General features: G+C 42.3%; 1 protein-coding gene across 2 annotated transcripts in view; it reads left to right on the top strand.

Moving 5' to 3' along the window:
* Positions 1–23,084, top strand: part of BRINP3 (BMP/retinoic acid inducible neural specific 3) — a 201,706-nt gene that overhangs the window by 163,989 nt on the left and 14,633 nt on the right. The window lies entirely within an intron of this gene.

Genomic DNA, 23,084 nt, shown 5'->3' with positions numbered 1-23,084 from the left:
ATGATTCTATGATTCTGTTGGTGAGGATGACATCACAGTCTGGTTGAGAGTTGCAGTCCTGTTGAGATTCTGGTTCTCCTCTGGATGCCATGAGTGGTACCAGAAGTCCCAAACCCCCAAGATTATCTATGCTCAGGTTCATGTGGGAATGCCCAGGGCGAGGAGTTTCACAGTGGGCGATTTAACTCTGGGAGTCATGGGATATTTTTAGAACCTTTGATGGTCTGGGTTGTGCCTGTTATGCCAGTCCATGATGGCCTATTAGCAGAGATGACCCCTCAGGCTGGGTCTGAAGTTGCTGATGCCTCTCTGGAGGGCAGTTATCACAGCTGAGTCATTGGTGTGAAGACAGAAACACTCCTCTGTCTCACAGGGTTCTTTCCCAGCCAGCTCCCAGCCTGAGGGCTCAGCTGTGCCCTGGGCAGCTGCTGCAAATGGTCCATTGTTAACAGTTTGTCAGAAATGACACAGAGAGTGTAGAATGCACAGTTTGGTTACACCCACACAGTGATAAACTGGTCCTGGCCCCTGTAACTGGGACAGCAGGAGCTGAACAATCCCAGCTTTCAATATCCCTTCTTTCCTGTTTTCTTAAATATGATAGGGAAGGTCCATAGAAATCCTGATTTGTGGAGTCTGTGTGGCAACACAGAAAGGATATGAGCACATGGATTCATCCCATAGTCCTCCTGGTTTCCAGAGCCATGTTTTCAGTGGAGCTGGGCCAGGTGTGACGATGCCAAATAGTCCTACCCCAAATCCTGAGCACCTGCTCTGGAGCGAGCACGGCTGTTTGGAGAACTTTGTGGGTCATTATCCAGTCCACACCACACACAATTGATTTCTTGTCTTGTTTGTCAGGTATGAATTAGATTTGAAAGGATGCCTAAGGAAAGAAAATAGAAGTGTTTCAGTCCTTCCTAGAAACAGAGAGCTCCTGACAGATCTACATTAGCATAACGTGGGATAGCTGATTGCTGGTCGAAAATTGCTTTATTGAAATTAGGGGAATGACACTGTAGGAAATCTGAAATGAATGAGCTTTTGAGGACATTGTTCTTCTGAGCACAAGCATTGTGGGATAGTCCAGTGACTGCTGCATTTAACACATATCTCTATTGATTTTAAAGAAATCTAGTTTAGGTTCAGTGTTCCAGAACTGCCAGGGATACTTTCCACTCCCCTGTTTTCAGCTCTGCTGTTGCAAGCTCAGGGGCCATCAATTCTTCTTTGCCTTTTGGTGGCCCTTCCCCTTCTCTCAGGAGACCATTGTTGTGGCTGCCATGCTCCCCTTCTTCTACATGTTGTGTTTTGTGCTGTGATCTTCTGGTTAAAACCAAAAATGTGTTTGTCACTTGTGGGGTCATTTCCTAATTAGAAAACATTCTGCTAAGAAAGGTTATATAATCACTGCAGTGCTTAAATATCCTCTCCTGTATGTCTTGGGCATGACCTGGATGAGAATCCTGCTAAAGAAATGATTCACCAGGGCCAAGTTCAGCAGGAACCCAGAGCTTTTTAAAACACAGGAAATAACCCAGACTCAGTATTTTTTCTCCCCAGCAAAACTGAATAAATATATTTTAAATAGTTTTAAACAATCAGGTCTTCCAAAGAGACCTCCATGCAGGGTCTTGGCACAATCTCTGTCTGCCATCCATGATGACAGTGATAGAGTAAGGATGAGCTGAGGTATATAAAGCAAAGATCTCTTGCAAAGATTGATCAAAACACATCTTTCTTTTATAGAAAGGATTTTTTAAAAAAACCCTTGCAAGTTCACAGTTTATGTTTGTATATAAAGACATGGCAATATACCAAAAAGGTATGGACAGGCTGGAGAGGGTCCAGAGAAGGGCCACAAAGGTGATCCAAGGACAGGAAACTGCCCTGTGAGGAAAGGCTGAGAGACCTGGGTTTGTTCAGCCCTGAGAAAAGAAGGCTGAGGGGAGACCTGAACACCATATTCCAGTATTTAAAGGGTGGCTACAAAGGAGGTGGAGTCTCCCTTTTTACAAAGAAACACATGGAAAAGACAAGGGGGAATGGGTACAAGTTAGTGCTGGGGACATTCTGACTGGATACCAGAGGCAAGTGGTTCCCCATGAGAACAGTCAGCCGTTGGAATAATCTCCCCAAGGAAGGGGTGAATTCCCCAGGGTTGGACACTTTAAGGTGTAGCTGGAAAGAATGCTGGGCCATTTTATGTAGACCACACTTTGACCAGGAAAGGTTGGAGCAAGTGCCCTTTGAGATCCCTTCCAACCTGATATTCCATAATCCTGTGACCCAAATTGGACTAGCAAGGAGTTTGCCTGTTTTCCAGGGAGTTGCACCAAACCTTCATAGCAGTTTGATTTTGCAATGCATCTCCAGCTTACAAATACCATCACATTTACTTTTTAAGTTAATTATGTCTTGTTCTAGTGACTGCCTTAGACTTTTTCTGGTCAATACAGAAGGAGATTGGTTGTATTATATAAGGATGGTCAACAGATGACTCCAAGATCAGTGGTAAAGGCAGGCTTGGAAATGCTTAGCCAGTGGAATGTGTTTGCCAGAAGGGAGTGTTTTCAGAGGTTGGATTCATCTGACTATCTGATAAAATTGCCTTCTGACACTCAGGCTTTTATGGCTGATAAGAAGAACTTTAAACTAAGAATCAAGGGGAAAAGGTCAAAAGAAACTGGTTTAATGTCCAAACCTGGTTAAAAAACACTCTGGCAGACCAAGATAAAGAGTGGGTGAAAAAAATACCAGTGTTGAAAAGACAGATAACGAGGAGAAAGAAAACACAGGTATTGACAGAATAGTTTTCTGATGCTGCTCATGATGAGAACATATCTAACCCAAATAAGGTACTGAATGTTTTGATACCTGTTAGCAGGTAAGCAGGCAATGAATAAAGCAGTGGAGAAGGAATACCTGAGTCATGTCATGGAGAAACAGGAACCATTGCTCAGGCTGTAACATCAGACATCTCAGCAGGCAGTGAGTGCAATCAGAGAACCAGACCTCAGGACTAAACATTTTGTGTTTAAGGGAAGAGAGAAATAAAAGCAAAACCACAGCTTCATGATCTTTAAGGTCCCTTCCAGCCCCAGCCAGTGTATGAGTCTGTGATTCTCTGTGCCACAGGTAGTCTGGGCTTCCAAGAAACAAGGAGGGGGAATTGGAACAAAATGTCATCCTTTCCCAAGGCTTTCTAAACAACTCCTTCAAATTATTGTTTGGGCTCTGCTGGTGAGAGCTAAGGGGGAATTTTACTGTGGAAAGAGGAATTAGGCTGAGTTAATGAAAATAGAAATACTATTTGAAATTGCATTTTTTAGGCACTTGTCTTTTCAGATAGAGATTAAACAGGCAATGCTTCAGTTTTTAACAAAGGTCACGGTGCTGGCAGTGAGAAAACCAACTCTGCTAATGTTTAATTTTACCCCATATTTCACTAGTCAATAGCAGATATGTACAGAGGATTTTTACAGGAATATGGCAAAACTGAGAGTTGGTTTTTCTCTTTCATGAAACTGGCAGGTCTGTCCTAATAGTTTAATGCAATTCATGAAAACTTTCTCAGAGACTTGAGTTTTGGAGGGATTTATCTGTGTAGTCTGCCAGAAATCATTTGGTCATGCTTGAAGGAGCTCCTACAGACAGTCAAGGTTATCATTAATTACTGAAAGTACTCATCTCTTTTCTCTGCCCACAAAACTTTTTTACTGAACATGAAACAAATTGTTGCCTGATTGTTTTTAAATGGGACTTAATTAATGAGTTAGACAGAATTTCTTGCAACTTATTTCATGTTTCCTGAATCCCAGCCTACTTAGTAATCATGAGACTAAATTACATTAATATTTTAATTTTCTAATCCTGAAACCAGAATACCATGGAATCCTCTCCTAATGTCATTGTTCATAGCAAAAAAGACTCAATTAACTTGCAAGCTGAAGAAACTACATTCCTGTGTCTCCTTTTTGAACACAGTTTGTGTTCTTCAACTGGAATAAAACCTTTCCGTTTCCACTCCCCATCAGAACAGTTTGCTGCAGCACTTTTGTCTACAGTGGGGATGGGAACAGGATTAGTATTTTTATTTTATTCTGTTCACTGCAAAGCTTTTCAAGTTCCAGGTGTTCTGCCCAGCTTTTCAACTTGCTTTCATTAACATGAAACAGTTCCTTTTCCTGAAAGTCAAATTGTGCCAAGATCCATCACAAGTCCACAGATTTCCATTATAAACCACTATGGCACTGCTGAATGCAACTCTGAAAATTCACCTGAGTTAATCAGTGCCTTTCTGTAATCAGTGGAGTATTTACTGGTTGCCTGAGTTCAGTGAAAAATACTGAGTGAAAATTCAAAACCAACAAGGAGCAGTGAAATTGCTGTGTAGGTGATCTGTTCCCATGTTGTGTGTAGGGATGGAGTGATAAAACATTCCATTGCGAGAGATAAAGAGGAAAACAAGATAAAAAAAGAAAAGCACTCTGCCAAAGAAATTTGTTCTGTGGAGTAACACTGCCAGGTGAGCTGCTGCCTCCATGAATTTGGGGCTCTGCTGCTTCGTGTCCTCCTTGCACTGACAACTGCAGGTTGAACCTTTTCATTTTTATAAAGCCAATCTGAGTGGAGGGAGTAAGGAAATCCTCAACAGGGGTGTCAGCACAGGGGCTGTAAGTCACACATGGAAATGGAAGAGGTAAAGCAGAGTCCTGGTTACACATTTGTCGCTGTGTTATGGGAGGAAAGTTGGTTTTCTTTCTGTTTTGGTTAATACAACTGATGCCCTGAGTGACCCCTCCCAAAAACAGGACTCTGAGCCACGTCAGTGCAGGGGAAGATAAAAAGTAAAGGTCCTTTAATATCCCAGGCCTACAGCCCACAGGAATACAGGATGACATGAATGTGCCCCAGTTCTTGTTTCCATGGCTTTTATAATAAGATCCCTCCAATCATTGCTTTACACATTTCTCAGTCCAGCCCCAGTCCCACCCCTGGTCCAACCCCTGGAATTGGGTCTGGGGTCATCAAGACCCTTTGTCTTCATCAGCTCCTCTTCCTCAGGCACACAAAGGTCTCTTGGAGTTCATCCAGTTCTGGCTTTTGGGTCACTCTGACCTGTGTTTATGTTTCTTTTAAAGGCCTTCTGATATCCTTCAGCTCTACCTTGGAAAGGAGTCTAACCAAGATTAATTAACTAAAGGAATTTGAGCTCCCTGTTCTGGGACAGGGGTAGTGATAGAAAGGCATTAAACTGAACCTGTTAGAAATATTAACCCTCTAAAAATCTACAACTACTGTGTTCCTAAACTCTACAAAATGTGAAAATCAGAACAAAAACCCCTTTGGCATCAAGGGAGTAAGGAAATCCTCAACAGGGGTGTCAGCACAGGGACTGTAAGTCTCACAGGGCAATGGAAGAGGTAAAGCAGAGTCCTGGTTACACATTTGTCGCTGTGTTATGGGAGGAAAGTTGGTTTTCTTTCTGTTTTGGTTAATGCAACTGATGCCCTGAGTGACCCCCCAAAAACAGGACTCTGAGCCACGTTAGTGCAGGGGAAGATAAAAAGTAAAGGTCCTTTAATATCCCAGGCCTACAGCCCACAGGAATACAGGATGACATGAATGTGCCCCAGTTCTTGTTTCCATGGCTTTTATAATAAGATCCCTCCAATCATTGCTTTACACATTTCTCAGTCCAGCCCCAGTCCCACCCCTGGTCCAACCCCTGGAATTGGGTCTGGGGTCATCAAGACCCTCTGTCTTCATCAGCTCCTCTTCCTCAGGCACACAAAGGTCTCTTGGAGTTCATCCAGTTCTGACTTCCAGGTCACTCTGACCTGTGTTTATGTTTTGGTTTGTGGGCCTTCTGATTTTCTTCAGCTCTTTACCTAGAAAAAGAGACTAAGCAACTAAGAGAATTTGAGCTACTGATAAATGCTAAGGGTTAGGATGTATGAACAATGAACTTAGGCTGCCAGAATATTAGCACATTACATCTACATTTGCTACAGTTACTGTGCTCCTAAAATCTACAAAATGTGAAAATCAGAACAAAACCCCTTTGGTAACACAACAGTAAGGTTTGTTTTCAAATGCAATGACTATGTGCTGAGAAGCTGAAAATCCCAGGAACAGAAGACCTGATGCCACCCTTGAGTTGCTGTCAGTGACCCAGAGCTGGTCCCCACATCCACCCACATCATGGATCCACAGGCAGAGAACTGGAATCTCTACACTTGAGAGCATAGAGGAAATATAAAGCAACTTGATGGAAAAGGAAAATCTTCACTTTCCCAAATATTTTTTGAGAAGAACAGCAGTAATTTCCTCCAATTTGAGTTAATATCCAAACACTGCAGAAAGACATTGAAGAGAGGGGGAAGCTTTCCTTTCTTCCTTCAGAAGTGCCAGCTTAGCACTTGATTTCATTCTTTCCTGTCATTTAAATGGGATCCTTGACTAATGTCACCCTTTTGAGTGAGGGCACTCAGTCCAGGACATTGCTCTGTGTATATCCTTCCCCTGGACTCTGCCTTGGGGAGGCCACACCTTGAGTGTTGTGTTCAGTTCTGGGCCCCTCAGTTGAGGCAAGAGATTGAGGGGCTGGAGCGGGGCCAGAGAAGAGCAACGAGGCTGGAGAAGGGACTGGAGCACAAGTGCTGTGGGGAGAGGCTGAGGGAGCTGGGGGTGTTCAGCCTGGAGAAGAGGAGGCTCAGAGGTGACCTCAGCACTGTCTGGAAGTGCCTGAAGGGAAGTTGTGGCCAGGTGGGGGTTGGTCTCTTCTCCCAGGCACTCAGCAATAGGACAAGGGGGCACGATGGGCTCAAGCTCTGCCAGGGGAAATTGAAGTTGGAGATCAGAAAAAACTTCTTTACAGAGAGAGTGCTCAGGCATTGGAATGGGCTGCCCAGAGAGGGGGTGGATTCACCATCCCTGGAGGTTTTTCAGCTGAGCTTGGCCGTGGCACTGAGTGCCATGATCTGGTAAATGAACTAGACTTGGACCAAGGGTTGGACTCGATGATCTTGGAGGTCTTTTCCAACCCAATCCATTCTATGATTCTATGATTCTATAACCTGATCTGTATGCAGTTCAAATCACTTCATAATGCAAAAGCATCACTGGAGGCCAAATTTAATCAGCACAATCTGTGATTTAATAAAGGCATAAACAAAAATATGAAAAGGAGAAGCATAATGTAAATAAAACACTAAGTCAGTGCAAAAAAAAATTGCATCTTCCTTGCACAGTAACAAAATGGAAACCCTCTGCAACAAACTGCAAATGAGGATTATGAGCATCTTAAGTAAATATGAATTTCAGTCTTAAAAGACCAAGGTATGACATGTGCACACAAAAGCCTGGAGTCTTGGATAAAATGTTAGTATTTGACTTTCTGAAAAGACTGGATGCTTAATATTAACCTAGAATTTACAGTGAAGGGGGTGGCTCTACCAAGAGTGCGCCCAGTTTTTCAAGGGATATTATTCTGGTAACAGAAGTGAAGACAAATATAGACAAAACTCCTCAATAACTTAATTTATATATGTATATATACACACACACACATATATATATATGTATGTGTGTGTGTGTGTATATATATCTATATATATATGTATAAAATTCCTATTTCTGAAAGGAAAGTCATTCTTGCCAGCCTTATGTTTGAAGTATGTCTTTATCTCCAGAAAGGTTATTATTTTAAGCAACCTACTCTGAAGCTAATGTAGACTTAGGAGGCGTTCATCACTAGAGGCAGTGAACAGCTACATCAAACAGAAGAGCTTCAGAAAGAATTCTGCTTTTTAAAATCAGATTTGCTTTTTTTTTTTTGGAATTTCCCACAGAATGCAGCACAGGCAGCTATGAAAGGAGGAAGAGCCAGGAATTTACATTTTCTCGTTTTTCTCTTCGTTTTGAATTTCACAGAGCAAAAATTTCTCATGTCCCAGAAGCACAACAGGGCCTGAATGTTCTAAAAGCACTTCAGAGAAGGGGCTTAGTCTTCTCTTCAGTTCATGACTTTTTTACAGCATCTGTAACACAGATCCATCAGAACATTGAGGCCTTGAAACTTGTTTCCTTGAGAATGTTCCAGAAAGAAATACATGAAAAATAAAAAGGATAGTGCAGATTGATCCCATTCCCTCGGGATTTAACACAGGATTAGTTCCTGACATCCCAGAGTTGGTTATCAGCTGCTTTAAATTGCTTTGCAATAAGTATCATTGATTCATGGGCACAAAATTACTAAGAAATAAAATCTTCCACCGGGGTTCAAGACTTGAGAGTCTCACAGTGCATCACACAGAGACTTTTCTTTTCAAAGCACATTTGTGACTTTGGATGTAAGAGAAGACAATCTAATTATCCATCACTTAACAAGATGCTGGAATGAGGGTGAGCAGGGAGTCTGGATGAAACCTGTGTAAGGGAAAGGCAGTGGAAGACAACAAAAGCTCCTCTGAGTGGGTTGGGTCTAATGCAGATGATACTTCTGAAAAAGAGGGGCTAAGTAAACAATATTTTGTCTGATTTTAGAGCAGCTTTTGATAAAGGTTCATTGAGATGCTTCAAAACAAAAAGGATTCCAAGAAAGGACAAAGAAAAATGTATTATTATTATTGTTATTATTATTATTATTATTATTATTATTATTATTATTATTATTAATCTGCCCCAATTAAGATACTCCATTATTATTATTATTATTATTATTATTATTATTATTATTATTATTATTATTATTATTATTAAATCTGCCCTAATTAAGATACTGCAGTATTCTTCTTCTTCTTCTTCTTCTTCTTCTTCTTCTTCTTCTTCTTCTTCTTCTTCTTCTTATCATCATCATCATTATTATTATTTAATCTGCCCTAATTAAGATACTGCAGTATTCTTCTTCTTCTTCTTCTTCTTCTTCTTCTTCTTCTTCTTCTTCTTCTTCTTATTATTATTATTATTATTATTATTATTATTATTATTATTTAATCTGCCCTAATTAAGATACTGCATTATTATTATTATTATTATTATTATTATTATTATTATTATTATTATTAAATCTGCCCTAATTAAGATGCTGCATTATTATTATTATTATTGTTGTTATTATTATTATTATTATTAGTATTAGTATTAGTATTAGTATTAGTATTATTATTATTATTCAATCTGCCCTAATTAAGATACTGCATTTGGGAGTTAAAGATGGATTTACAAGTTTTCAATCCGAAGGAATGCCCCTCTGGTGGAAATCTGCTTTGGATCTGACACAGCAGATGCACATCTGGAAGTTGTAAGCCCCAGAAAAAGAAGGTGATAAGATGAAAGGGTGTGAGATAAAATGAAGGTCAGTTTGTCAGGGGTTGCTTTACTAACCCAACAAGAAGTCAGCATCTGTTCTCCAAGGAAATGAAATGATCCTCTTTGAGGTGGTACCTTTAATTGGATTGGGGATTAGAGTTATTTAAAACTAACGTGACACACATAAAAATAGGACCTCCAGCCCTGCAAATAATAGGTGTGATAAGAGTGAGAAGCAGAGATAAACTGTGGGGTGTGTGTGTGTTTGCACACACAGCTGAGGAGCTGTGAGTACGTGGGGCAGAGCCTGCTCTTGGCATCTGTCCTTGGAGGACAGTTCCTCTCAAGGAGCTTTGGTTTCCTAATGTTGTAGCACCTTATTACACCCTCACAGAGGCTGGTCTTGACCAGCTGCTCCACATGGAAATGTTTCCAGCCTCCCCACAACTCCACTTTGGATATTTTTGGTGAACAGCAACATTAGGATGAAGTAATTTCAGTGAAATGAGTAGACAGTTTATGTTAATGTCACAGGTAGGGCTACTCCTGCTCCCGTGCTCTGGAAACACCCTGTGTGCATTATGTGGAATGAAGTCATGTTGCCACACCAATGTTTTGTCCTTTTAAACTATAAAATACTTAACCAGTGTCCCCTGACAGCAGTGCTTGTGCAGTCGTGGTTAATATTGTGCCACAGGATGTGGAAAAAAGGAAATCATCTTAGTAGGAATCACCTGACAGGAAAGGAGTTGGACCAATACAGTCTGACATGATATGATATTGATTTAATGCTGCAGGGTGTTGTATTACACCTTGTTCTGAGACTTGCAATCCTAAAATCTGGTTCCTGAATCACTAATCACTATTGCAGTGGCAAAGAGTCTCTGAAAGGACAGAAGGCTGGCTCAGCAGATGTGGCTTGTCCTGCTTACATTATGTATTACTGCTGGATATCCAGGCACCTTGGAGGTGAAGTGCAACAGCAGGACATGACTCAAAGATAATTTTATGACTTTCTTGTGGGCTTGTTTCTAAGAGTAACAGGGGGATAAGAATGTAAATCACTTATTCTGTTGGAACACAAATTTCCTCTGTATAGCCCAGTTCTGAGAAGTGAGAAGCTGGGCTCAGTTTCTCCTTCTACCTCGTGAAACAGTACCTGGAGTATCCATTATTTCATATCTGCTGGCACTGTAAATAATCTGCTTCCACTGCAAATTGCTCTGGTCTTTCCACCTTCCAAACCACTTGGTTGTTTCCAACCAAAATGTCCAAGGTTTCCCACCCCACCCCCAGATAAATTTTGTACTGGAGTCTAAAAACTGGAAGCAAAATAAACACAAGGAGCTTGAAATAACATTTTATTTTACAGATATGTGGTATTAAAATAAAACAAGGAAAGCAAAGCATGAGTTAAGAAAAACTGCTGCAGAATTTCAGCTAGAATGTATTCAGCATATTTAATCCCCAGTGTAGATCCACAGTCCTCAATATCTTGCTTTTGGCCTTTCAGCTTTTGCTGTGACCAAACTGCTGCAAAGGACTTTCCCTCAGGCCAAATTTAAAGATCTCTTAATCACCTATCCACATGAATCACTTGCAGAGACAACATCAGAGCCAGCACTGTGGTGACTCACAAGGCTTGGAAGTCTACACTTTAAAATAATTACTTGACACGAGGATGGATCCTGGCACACATTTCTGGGCTTGGCAGCTTCTGTTTGCTCCTGGCCTGGTGACCATCTGTCTTTGCAGTCATGGCATGTGACACGGTGGCCATGAGCCCCTCCAGATAGCACCCACCACCCTGGTGACCATGGGCACCACAAGCACAGCTGGAGGTCAGGCAAGGACACCAGAAGGACACACTGGATCTTGGAGCACCCTGGGCTTCAGGCTATCCCCCAGCCCAGAAAGTGCAGCATCTTCCACAGTTCACCTGTTTAACAACAGCCCATTTGAACAGACAGATTATAAAATATACCATAAGGGCACATCTTTTACCATCTGTGAGTTATTCTGTAAGACATGTACAAACTCAGAAAGAATGGGCTTTGTCTCCAGCATCAGGAATCCTCTGTGGAGTCACTCAAGTCCCTCAGCCTGTGCCCAGCACAGTCCCACAGGCCTGACAGGAGCCTGCCTGTATCACATCTCCCTTGCCCTCCTCTTCCTCCCGTGTTCCTTCCCAGTGCCAGGCACAGTTTGTGCCCCAGCAGGGCCCCAGCCCAGGCTGCCAGGAATGGCTGGCACAGAAACTCCTCTCTGCTCTGTGCTGTTCAAAGGGCAAACCTGCTCTGTGGGAAGGTGGGACTAATGCACAGCACAAGAAAGCTTTGCCACGAGCACAGAGGGAAGGGAAGGTGAAGGTTGGACGAGCAGGGCTGGGGGATGTTGCTGTGCACATCCAGATTCCAGGGAAAGCCTTTCATCACTCCCATGCCTCACTGTGACAGTGAGGGCTCTGCCTGTCAGGTCGTGTCTGTCAGCACTCTAAAACCAAGCCTTTCAGGCTCAAAATCAGAGAAAAAAATCTCAATTAAACAAAACTCGGGGCTGTAAAACATGCAGTGACTTAGAACTGGACAGAGCCATGCAATGATCTGATGTTTCTCACCTGGGCTAAATCATATGCAATTTCTTTTATTAGATTACTCCAAAGATGAGATACCAGCTCCACAAGGGGACATCAAAAGCCATTCTTTAACCTTCAGGGTTGTGCCTCAGGTCATCTTGGCTAAGGACATAGAGTTGGTTTGAATAGATAAGTATAAATTTGATAGTTTCAGTCCTGCAGACAGTGGGAATTTTAGGCTTCTGACTTTTAAAAAGTCTTTGTAAAGTGCTGAGAAGCACTGTAAGCCTCCAGCTGAGTTGTTTGTGATGTCTAATGTCTACTCTTTTGTTCCTTTATAAATAGATAAATAAAAAATCCTTGCCTTCCAACATGCACAATGCACAAATCCCATTGTTTCTTATGTGCTTTCAAAAATGGCATATTCCTGAGAACACCTTCCTGTCAGGTCAGTATGTCCAGAGATTAGATATAAGAAATAAATCTTTCCCTGGGAGGGTGGGCAGGCCCTGGAAGATGCTGGGCAGAGAATCTGTGGCTGCCCCATCCCTGGGAGTGCCCAAGGCCAGGTTGGACAGGGCTTGGAGCACCCTGGGCTGGTGGGAGGTGTCTCTGCCCATGGCAGGGGGTGGAATGAGATGAGCTTTAAGGTCCCTCCCATCCCAAATCATCCAATGATTCTGTGATTCTGTGAGAAGATTTGTGCAAAGTTTGGCATGGTTGGTTCATACTACACCATTCTTCCATTTGCAACACAGAGAAAGAAAGAACTGCAATATATCAGCTTCCAAGTCATCCAAAGTTAGTAATAGTTTCTTATTTACAATCTATTATGTCTTTTATAGGCCTGAAAGTCATCAGTTTTTGGTGTGGTATATTCTCTGTATTTTCTTATATGCACTTGATAAGAGCAAAATAATTGGGTAGCAAGAGAAAGGTGGAAGGGTAAAAATAGGGAGCAATTTGATTTTTCTGAAATAGAACTGCTAGATAAGAATTCACTTTGTGTATAGTTACTATGGATAGTGTTAAGGGTAATTTAGGGGCAAAAACAGTAGGAAAAATATATTTAAGAGCACTTAATTTTTGGAAACATAAGGAAACCTCTGAAAAGTGAAGATTTTCAGATTCTAAGTTCAATCCTGGTATCTCATGCATTTACAGATTGGTAAAGGTTGGGTTGGAAGGGATCAAAAGCTCATCCCATCCCATCCCAGGCCCTCCCACCAGCCCAGGTTGCTCCAAGCCCTGTCCAACATGACTTTATACAACTTGGATATTTTTGAATCTGAAAAGATATTCCAAGTGTTTAATTAGAAACAGATGATCAGATTCTAATCTGGGTCATCTCTCTTTGATGGTTGGACTTGATGATCTTAGAGGTCTTTTCCAATCTTAACGGTTCAATGAGTTAGAAAAATGTCAGGAGTAGCTCCTGCTGTGCTTCTTCAGCTTGACCAAGTTGCTTTTACCTGAAACAGGATCATTTCCTTTCAGAATACTTGGCAAACAGCAGAGTAGAAAATAGATGTGACAGAAGTTGCCCATTGAAATGTCAGTTTTCAGTGCAGTCATTAACTGTGATGGCTCCTTGTAGTCTGTAAAGAACTCATTATTGTATTGATGTGTAAACTTAGATCACAGGTTTATATGGTTCTGGACAAAAGAAAAATATTGGGACTTTCCATAGTTACTGTGCAAAAGGCATGGACCTAAAATGATGCAAATTTCCCCCAGATATTTCTTGATGTTTTGATTCTTTTGGAGAAGGACCATAAACATTCCACAGAAAATGAACACAAATCACAGTGTTAGCAGTAACATCCTTAAAAAAATAAAAAAATCAAGCCTTTTTTAGGCAGGAAACAGGAAAGCTTCAGGCTGAGAGGATGCAAATGAAGTTTTATTGCACCAACAAGTGAAGGAGATCAGGCCCTTAAAGCAACATTTGAAATAAAAACAAGATTGCTTTGCTATCAAGTTTCCTTCCTCCACATTCCCACCCTGACCAGTATTTTGGAATTAGACAGTTGACTCCATATCCTACAGCTGCACAACAGCCAGTGAGTGGAGACAGTGAAATGTCTGAGCCATCAGTGTGCAATGGCTGAAGGGGTGGCAGGAAGGGGCTCTTTCCACAGCAAGGTGTCAGAATTCCTGATTTAAAACTTATCTGCTTCCCCCTTTTTTCTGGACTCTGAGACATATTAACGAGATACAAGCAGTGCAGTAGTTTAAAATGGATGGCCACAGATCATTAAAAAATCTCTTTAAGTAGCAGATGATGCAGCAGAACTGCAGAAGGAATTAATTCCAATTAATTTGAAAGGAATTCATCCCGATCAGAGTATTATCAGTTTTCTAGGAACCCGTCTCTGAAACGATAGATGAGGATAAGTATAAAATAAAGGACTTCTATATTGCAAGGAGCAGAAGTAATAAAATTTGTTGGCACTCCAGACAAAAGGTGACACTTGCTAATTTTCTAACATAGTTATATTTTACTGTCTTTAATGACTGACTTCTCTCAGTTATATTTTATTGTCTTTAATGACTGACTTCTCTCAATTGTCAAGATATTAAAGTAAGATGACTCAAACCAAATGAGGACCTTCTCGGAGTTCTACCCAGAATTACCTTCTTTTCTTACTTTGCAATAATAAATTATTTGTTTAAAACTCAAGAAATTACAAACAACCTCTATAGAAAGGAAAGCTTGTGAAGCTTGTGAAGCTGCTGTCATATGTATCACAAAATTTATAAAATTTTGCTATAAAAGAAAGCCAAAGTTATTTTTGTGGGATTTTAATTTTTTTTATTTTAAAATTTTTTAGATTTTTCTTTTCTTTTCTTTTTTTTTTTTTTTTTGTCTTTCAGAGTCTTAGATTGTTATTTCCTGCCCTACCCACAGGACAGGAATAACTTCAATATGCTTTCAAATCTCTCCTGTTACATAAAAGTGCAGCAAATACATTTGTTGAATTAATTAAAATTAATGTGTCTGTTAAAAAAAAAGACATTTGGAATGATATTAACTTTGTGAAATACATTTCTTTTGAGAAAGCACTTAGATATCTTTTTTGACATTGCATAAATTCTGTTCATTATATTTCCCAAGACTCTCCTTCCTTATTTGTAACCGTGATATTTCCCATAGAATTTAAAATCAGGATCTTTAACATTTATTAGTTTGTTGTAGTATTTTTTAAAAAAAATCTTCAAATTTAAGGAGCTTCTCCTTGATAGTTAAGATGAAATGCTGACAAGGCTTTTAAGTGACCTGAGAAGAATCCAAAGGCACCCTGCCCTTGAAACTTGGTGTTTATTATTCCATAGATTTTTGAACAAAGCTGCCTTAATTTTAGAACCCAGGCCCAGTAAATGATGATTTGTGTAATGAGAGCTGATGGTTCACCATCTGTGTGGTCTGCTCCATCAGAGCATGGTGTGCAGCGGGCACTGCCAGGCTGGGCCACCCCAGGGCAGGGGCTGGCAGGGGGGACAGAACCCGGGCATTGGCAAACGTGTGAGCAGGGCACTGTGTGCTGGGCACCGAGCTGCTGTCTGGGCTGCCCTGAGCTCTGCCCAAACCCTGCCCTCCAGCAGCCCCCCAGCAGCACATCCCAGCCCGCATCCAGGCTGGCTGTGCCATCAGCCCAGTCCAGCAGCCCCCCAGCAGCACATCCCAGCCCGCAGCCAGGCTGGCTGTGCCATCAGCTCAGTCCAGCAGCCCCCCAGCAGCACATCCCAGCCAGCCTGGCTGTGCCATCAGCTCAGTCCAGCAGCCCCCCAGCAGCACATCCCAGCCCACATCCAGGCTGGCTGTGCCATCAGCTCAGTCCAGCAGCCCCCCAGCAGCACATCCCAGCCCACAGCCAGCCTGGCTGTGCCATCAGCCCAGTCCAGCAGCCCCCCAGCAGCACATCCCAGCCCACAGCCAGCCTGGCTGTGCCATCAGCCCAGTCCAGCAGCCCCCCAGCAGCACATCCCAGCCAGCCTGGCTGTGCCATCAGCTCAGTCCAGCAGCCCCCCAGCAGCACATCCCAGCCAGCCTGGCTGTGCCATCAGCACAGTCCAGCAGCCCCCCAGCAGCACATCCCAGCCCTCAGCCAGCCTGGCTGTGCCATCAGCTCAGTCCAGCAGCCCCCCAGCAGCACATCCCAGCCAGCCTGGCTGTGCCATCAGCTCAGTCCAGCAGCCCCCCAGCAGCACATCCCAGCCAGGCTTGCTGTGCCAACAGCCCAGTCCAGCAGCCCCCCAGCAGCACATCCCAGCCAGGCTGACTGTGCCATCAGCCCAATCCAGCAGCCCCCCAGCAGCACATCCCAGCCAGCCTGGCTGTGCCATCAGCTCAGTCCAGCAGCCCCCCAGCAGCACATCCCAGCCCACATCCAGGCTGGCTGTGCCATCAGCTCAGTCCAGCAGCCCCCCAGCAGCACATCCCAGCCTGCAGCCAGCCTGGCTGTGCCATCAGCCCAGTCCAGCAGCCCCCCAGCAGCACATCCCAGCCCACATCCAGGCTGGCTGTGCCATCAGCCCAGTCCAGCAGCCCCCCAGCAGCACATCCCAGCAGCACATCCAGGCTGGCTGTGCCATCAGCTCAGTCCAGCAGCCCCCCAGCAGCACATCCCAGCCAGCCTGGCTGTGCCATCAGCTCAGTCCAGCAGCCCCCCAGCAGCACATCCCAGCCCTCATCCAGCCTGACTGTGCCATCAGCTCAGTCCAGCAGCCCCCCAGCAGCACATCCCAGCCAGCCTGGCTGTGCCATCAGCTGAGTCCAGCAGCCCCCCAGCAGCACATCCCAGCCTGCAGCCAGCCTGGCTGTGCCATCAGCTCAGTCCTCAGCACTCCACGAAACACTCGAGCAGCACTTTCCATCTTGCTGAGTCCAGCCCCAGTTTAATGATCTTGCCACTGCTATGAGGTTTTTCCCCATTAAGTGATTTTTTAATTCTTTTGCTGCCCATCTGCTGCATGTGCTGACTGCTCATCTCTGTGCAGCCCCATTTGGGTGTAACATCAACTGTGTGGCACAGCACACGTTTTACTTGTGGATTAAGAGATGAGGCACAGCAAACATTTTCCTTGTGGATTAAGAGATGAACAAAAGTTCCTAAAAGCCAGAATCCTCAGCTTTGAATCACAGAAGTAACTAGAGACAGGTTTCCAGCCATGAATATTTAAAAGGAAGTCCATACAAAATAACTGTATTTGGGCTTCCAAGTGTTGCTGCAACTTTGGGTTGGATTAACTTCAAAGGCAAAAATAGACCCTCTGTCCGTGAAAAGCGGAATTTCTCTGCACTGAATAGAGATCAGTGTCCTGACACTGAGGAGGGAGGCTTTATAAGGAGGGTTTCTGCAGGAGGCACCTGTGAATCTTGGCAAATTATGACTCCAGAGCCTGTTTCTTCCTTTTTTTTTTCCCTCCTGAATAGCAGTCAGTCATCTGGTTATAGAGCTCCATAGACGAATTCAGATGAATGGTGCCTTGCAGTTGTGAAATCCATGACATTGCAAGGCTCACAGTCCATGGGATCACACATCTCACATGAAGTTTTTCAAATCTAATTTACAAAAAATCTCCCTCTTTTAATCTCTTTCACCTTTGAAGTTTGCAAGAGCATCCCTGGTACCCCGTGTGTGATGGTGATAGTGAAATGGAACTGATGGTCTGTGCCTGTGAAATTCACAGTTTTGTATAATTCCTAGTTTAAATTTCCACCCCTGGTGGTAAACATAACCAGAAATTCCTTGCAATGTTTGCAGGTCTTCATCCCTAATCATGGCTATAAACAATACAACTCTGCAGACACAAGATCTACTTGTTTGCACTCTTATGTCTGCAATCTCCCACTGGCACTAATAAGACCTTAATTTCCTTATTGGCAATATCAGTCTAGCACAGATTCATTCTTTGAAATCCCAAAACTCTTCTCACCACAATGGTGTAGGTTTGCCATGTACTATGTGCTCAGTACCCTCGTGGGAAAGTACAGATCCTAAATCAGTTCAGATAACCTGTGAAGAACCAGAATTACTGATCTGTTTGTGGGTTTTTTAATGTTGTTAACACTTTCTGGTCGGGTCTGGGAGCTGACATGCAACGGTTTCTTTTGCTTTGCCCACATTGCCAGGCTCTTCTGCGGGTGTTGTTGGCATCAGAAGGGGCTGAATTAACATTTCCACTGGAGGAAGGGAAAGATGGAGTGCTTAATTTCTTGAGAAGATTTTTAGAATGCAGTTAAAGGTGTGCAAGTGGCAGGACTGAGGCACCTGAATGGCAGCAACACTTTGCATACTTTTAAGCAGTAAAGTAAAACTTGAGTGTGATTAATGGGCTGGCTTTGCACATAACAGCACAGCTGGGGATTATGTTGTTTTATATTCATCTTCCAAACTCCCATAAAAGTAGATTATTGTAACATAGCACTTGTGAATAGTTACAGGATGACTGGAGTCCAAACAGCTCCCATGTTCTTCCTGCAGAGAAACTCAACCTTCCCCTGTGGAATTCACCCTTCAGGAAGGACTAGGAGTAGAACAAGCTGGAAAGTTGTTTAGGGGACATTGGGGTCATCATAAAAACATTGGCTGGGCATGGGAGTGCATGAACAGAGTGTTCGTTGAACTGGACTGAGAAGAGATGAAGGTCCTGCGTGGTGTCTGAGCAGCAGCCCCACAGTTGTTACTGCTCTCCACGGAGAGGACAGGAGACACAAAGCCATGAGCAGAGCATCAAGAAGGTGCTTTCTGCTTTTAAGGAACATCTGTGAGCCTGAAGACATGCCCAGAGTGTCTGTGGGTGTGGCAGCAGCATCATGGTGGGACCTGGACACAGGCACCTGAGTGACCTGAACAGCAACAGAGAGCTTAGAGATACAGAAGTTACAGAGAAAGAGAGATTATACATATTCATAGGATATGAATGAGTCTGAAAGGGGTTTTTGATTTATGGTTTTCATTGCCCTCTAATTACAAAAAATTTGCAGCCATCTGAATTCCTCTGAAACTCAGCTGGAGTTGGAATTGCTGCCATGTGTGGTGTGAAAACTCCTTCACAAAGGAAGTTCATTTGGAAGTTCTCTGGGCATCAGCTGAGAGATACCCACTGGTGTCATGGTATAAGAACAAGAGTCCTCCTTTATAATGACTAGATTAAAATACATTTTTCTAAAAAACCATTTTTTTCCTTGATTCATTTTCTTTCTTTTTCAAAGATTCTTTTATCCACAACCAGTTGAGCCACAAGGAAATTTCTTATTGCTTAAGTTCTTTGCCATTCCTTTTTACTGCTACTTGTGAGATAGTAAAAGTTTACCTATAATTAAACATTAACACTTTAATTTCATTAATTTTAAGTGTATCCAGAGCTAAAAGGATTCAGGTTGATTGTGCAGCAGCAATTGTGTTGATCTGCACAACTTTGTCTGCAGGTTTCGAGCAGACACAGGAACAAAGAATAGTAACAAGTAATTTAAAATTTTCTTTACATGAATGAAATTCATTGAGCAGGATTTTATTTATTTAAAAAGTATTTTTGAATAGAAAACAAATACTCATTAAGTCCATATTTCTGGACTCTTATGTGCATTAAGGACCAAACCAGTTACTGACATGGGCTCAGGTAATACTTTCCTGAAATAATTTTTGATTTGTCATGGATATGTTGCACTTTAAGTGGATGAATAAGAGAAAATGTTTAATGTGTTTCAACCCCCCTAATTTTCCATGGGAAATCTACTTTTCCAGCTGTTTATTTGTGAGCACATGTTATTCCATGTCTTCCCTGAGGCAATGATGGTGTATTTAACTAAACACTGAAAACTCCTGGTATTTTCCATATATTACTGCAGTGCTACTCCTAAAGTCCTTAAAAGGATGGATCCTGCCTAAGGAGAAACTTAAGTTTAATAGGAAATACGTAGCAGGTCAGGAGGAAATCAGTAATAACAAGTGACATGGCACTTTTCCTGACAAGGAGGAATAATGCAAATATCGTGATGCAAATGCAAATAAATGCAAATAAATGAATTGTGCTCTATGGTAAAACACACTCTTATTCTTTATGCTTTAAAAATAGATGTCAAAATAATAGTTGTTGTGGGGTTCTTTTTTCCCAGGAATCTTTGTAATTTTTTTAAACTGTTGCAAAAAAACAAAACAAAGCAAAGCAAAGCAAAACAAACCCCCCAAACAAAGAAACAAACCAACAACAACAACCCCCCCAAATACAACAGTAACAACAAAAATTCAAAGAGAAAGTATTTCTATAAGTGCTGAAACTGGTAAGTTCTTTCCCCTTATAAATTAGCCTCTCATTGTTGAATTCCCTTGTGAATTTATGGACTATTTGGGCTCACACTGCAACTTACTGGGTTCTCCATCCTATGGACTGTCTTCTTGTTTTCACAGAACATGGGGAAACTCAACTGTCTTGCTAATTGTGACCCTCAGCCAAATTTTGTAGATAAGAACTGAACACTTCCAAAGCTTGTTGGCAGAAATAGCACAGGAATGGGAGACAGCACTGCTAAATAACACTCCTAAACAAGCTGCTTTTCCTTCAGAATCCAAGTGGGAGCACATGCACCATGAAAACAAAAGCACAAGTGGCTCCTCTGGAGTCCCAAAGGAGAGCACTTATGGCAGGGAGGTCTCAGCACCAAAAACATCATTATGAGACTTTATCCTTAATGAGTGTCTCATCCTTAATTACATTTCTCTCTACACATTGCAGAACTGTTGATATATGACCACATTTTTTCCTAGAATTCCCTCAATCTTAAATTTATGACCACCTATTCACTTCTTCTTCCTGTCCCTTTGAGATCTCTGTTAATTATCAGCACCATCCTCATGGACAGGTTTCCATCTGAGCTTTTTTCAGCATTCAGAGAACACGAAGGAGGTGCGAGTTTGACAAATAAATATGTGGAGATGTGAGAATAAAGGCAAACAATAAAGGCAAATGTACCTGCACGTGGGTCCAGAGGAGCTGTATCAGTGCTACAGCAAAATTCTTGGGTATTGAAAGGGATGAGCCACCAAAACCAGACACATAAACAGTTAATAGGGAATGTAAAAGGCCACTAGAATAAAAAAAAACCCCAAGCTTTAAAATCATCATGTCTCAAAAAACCCTCCAAACTGTAAGTTTGATGAAACAGATGAAATTGGGAAACCAGCAAAGTCCCTCACAATGCAAATAATGTAGAAGCAGAATCTTTGTCATCTCTAATATTTGTAAATCAAACCATCAGGGTAGGATTTGCCAAGTCAAAAATGGAAGAATCATTTTTTTCTATCTGTAGTAAGTTCTCTGAAGTAACAAACACAAAATAATCCCTTATATATACCTAGTGATGTGGTGGAAAATTGCAAATTTAGCAGCAGATGGCAGGAAATGGAATTTGCTGTCTTATCAGGACAATGAAACTGAAAACAGTTGGGGTAAACTTGTTACAGAGGAAAAAAAGTTGCAAAAGAAAATAGAACAGATCCTCTAGTTCACATTTATAGGTTCTATTAAGGACAATCTGGTTTTAATTGGAGAGGGCTCCCTGAGCCTGAAAATGTAGTGTCTGAGAAAGTGTTTGCAAGTTATTGTCATGCTGAACACGAGTGCTGCTCATGCACTAAATTAAATTCACTGCTCAGAGACTCCTCAGCTCTGGTAGCAAAGCAGGAGAATCATGAGCAGTGTCTGAAGCAGCATCTTCACAAATCACTTCCCTTGTAGTGGAGCCTGAGGACAGAAGCTGCTTATTTGGACAGCTGAGCTCAGTCATTGTTGTTCAAGGCTCTGCAAACTTCCCACACAGGTGACTGGTGTGTTCAAGGTGGCTCAGCACAGCCTGGAATGGTCTGAATTTCCCTCTCAGGTGGGGTGGGACAGGGGAAATTCCTGAGCCATTTGCAGTGCAAGGGAACTGGTTGCAGGAACAAATGAATAAAAGATGACTTCAGGTATATGCAAAAAGTAGAGGGATACCCGAGTTTTAGGGGTGACCCCAAATGTTTTCACTTCTAAACTTTTCATGATTTAGCCTCTTTTTAGTTTTGTTGTTGCTGTTTTAAGGTTGGTGTTTGATGAGGAAAGGAAAGGGGAGGAAAGATGTGATGCAGTGGCAGTTCTGAGCTCACTGTGATTGACCTCATAGGACCCTTCGAAGGAGCTTTGGGTCTCTGTCCTTGGCAGAGTGTCCTTTGGGGGCAGAAAGTCTCATCCATCAATCATTTCTGAGAAAGATCCCTGCTCAAGGAGCAAAAGACTTGTAGTTATGTCCAATGTCTGAACCAGTCACTGGCAGAAGAAGAAGAAGAAGTCATGATTTATCCATCCCCTTCTGTGTGATGTGTGGACAACACTCTGCCTCCACCCTCCTCCCAGCTAAGAAAGCTACTCCAGAGTTGCTCTGGCTCTAGAACCAGAATAGGTTTTCTCTCTGCACAATGTCAAGTGACATATTTTCCTCAACATTTGCCAAGTTTTCCTAAAAAAACCACCATGTAGACCATCTTTTGTGTATTAATAATTAATCTCCCAGTGCTATTTAGAGGACAATCTGGTCACTCTTATGTACAAGGTGTTCGTAATTAGCACTTTGTTTATATCAGATATTGTCAGTTTGTGCTTCAAAGGGATCATACATAAATAAAAATAAAGAAATAAATAGAGAAAACCAAACAAAATGAGTGAGGAAGAAAATTTAAAATAAAGCTTTCCAGCTTGCAAAGATGGTGATTTTCCTGCAGAACAGTAGAGAGCTGAGAAAGGTTATTTTTCTTTGTGATGTGAGAAGAATAAAGCCAAATTTCTGCTTTTGTGTTTTTGATCACTTGTTCTCCACCTTGTGTTCCTAATCTGAAATTCCCTGGCTCCAAGTCTTGGTTCATGCTTTAGCACAGGACATGGGATTAGTTCCCCAAGACCTCCTGCTGGAATTCAGCCACTCTCCTGCCTTCTGTTCCTGCACGTGAGGACTGGCCTTGACTCCAGGATTACCTTGATTTGAGGGTGGGAGGTTTGTCTTGGCATTACAGCTGTGGCTTTTGAACTCCATCTAATGGGTTTGTGTTTGACATGCTTAGCAGCACTGGCTGAATAGAGGCTGGCTAAAAACATAATCATGTTCCTCGTGGTTCACAGTGGAAAAGGTAAAAATACAGACTACATTAAGTAGTTCAACATG

This window comes from Pithys albifrons, chromosome 10 (assembly GCF_047495875.1).
Source record: "Pithys albifrons albifrons isolate INPA30051 chromosome 10, PitAlb_v1, whole genome shotgun sequence".
NCBI lineage: Eukaryota > Metazoa > Chordata > Aves > Passeriformes > Thamnophilidae > Pithys > Pithys albifrons.
This window is presented reverse-complemented; position numbering and strand designations above follow the sequence as displayed.